Below are 1,725 nucleotides of genomic sequence, written 5' to 3' on the forward strand. Positions count from 1 at the left end.
GCAGACGTCCCATCACACACTCCCGGGCTCAGACACAGAGTGAATCTCCCTCCACACCGTCCCATCACACACTCCCGGGCTCAGACACACAATGAATCTCCCCCCACACCGTCCCATCCCACACTCCCGGTGTCAGACACAAAGTGAATCTCCCTCCACACCGTCCCATCACACTCTCCCGGAGTCAGACAAAGAGTGAATCTCCCTGCACACCGTCCCCTCACACACTCCCCTGGTCAGACACAGAGTGAGGCTGCACACGTACTGTCCCATCTCTCACTCCAGACGTCAGATTCAGAGTGAATCTCCAACCGCACTGTCCCCTCACACACTCCCAGGGTCAGACACAGAGATAATCTCCCTCACATCGCCCATCTCACGTTCCCGCGGTCAGACACGGAATGAAGCTCCCTCCATACCGTCCCATCACACTCTTCCCTGGTTAGAAAGATTCAGGGCCCTCTGTGCTATAGAAACCACGTTCCCGGACAAACCAGAAAACACCCACCGATGTAACCGAGCCACCGACACTAGCAAACAGATTGACCTTTTCACACCGTGTAGAAATTATCAAAGAATGCATATATTTAGATATTGAAGTTTACAGGAAATTTACACACGCTGCGCGGTGTCTGACATTTGACTCTCTTCACCCATTGGAACATAAGCTGCGGGTTATCAGTATTTCAGAGAATTATTGAAAGCGTTCGGCTGCACTGACTGGGCCGGCATACAGACAGGAAAATAAAAATAAAAATAGCTGTGACGTCATCCCAGCATATGGAGTTCAGCAGCTCTCTCAAAACCCTCCATCACCTTGTGTCTGTCACTTTCTCTGTCTGTTCCTCATCTCCCCTCACTATCCCCCTATTTCACTCCTCTCTCCGGCTCTCTCCTTTTCCCTCTGCTCCCTCTCTCTCCTCTGTCTTTCTATCTCACTGCCCTCCTCTCTAAGCCTTCACTTTTTGTCTCCCCACACTCTCTACCGCACTTTCTCCCTTTCCGCTCTCTCCCGCTCAGAGTGAATGTTCACCGGACTGAAATTTGATCGGCCGTCTGCACCGTCTCCATGAAAGGCGCCGCTAACTGGACCGTGGGGATTAGTTACACCCTCCACTGTAAGTAAGAGGGGAGGTGAAAGGAAATCGGGGTGAGGGTAGTGGATAAAGGGGTGGTGGTGCTGGTGGAGATGTGCAGTAGCGGCTATGTGTGAGTCTGAATGAAAGAAAGGGAGAGAGAGAGAGAGAGAGAGAGAGAGAGAGAGAGAGAGAGAGAGAGAGAGAGAGAGAGAGAGAGAGAGAGAGAGAGAGAGAGAGATAGAGTTGGGGGCTGGGGGGAGGTGGAGAGAGAGAGAGCGCTTCGGCACTGACCGGACAAGCACTCCCGGGATCAGACATTATTGAGTCTTTCGGCAGACGTCCCACCACACTCTCCCGGGGTCAGACACAGAGTGAATCTCCCTCCACAACGTCCCATCACACTCTCCCGGGCTCAGACACAGAGTGAATCTCCCTCCACAACGTCGCATCACCCTTCCGGGATCAGACACAGAGTGAATCTCCCTCCACAACGTCGCAGCACACACTCCCGTGGTCAGACCCAGAGTGAATCTCCCTCCACAACGTCGCAGCACACACTCCCGTGTCAGACCCAGAGTGAATCTCCCTCCACACCGTCCCCTCACACACTCACGGGGACAGACACAGAGTGAGGCTGCACCCGTAC

The sequence above is a fragment of the Hemitrygon akajei genome, unplaced genomic scaffold (assembly GCF_048418815.1).
Source record: "Hemitrygon akajei unplaced genomic scaffold, sHemAka1.3 Scf000033, whole genome shotgun sequence".
Taxonomy (NCBI): domain Eukaryota; kingdom Metazoa; phylum Chordata; class Chondrichthyes; order Myliobatiformes; family Dasyatidae; genus Hemitrygon; species Hemitrygon akajei.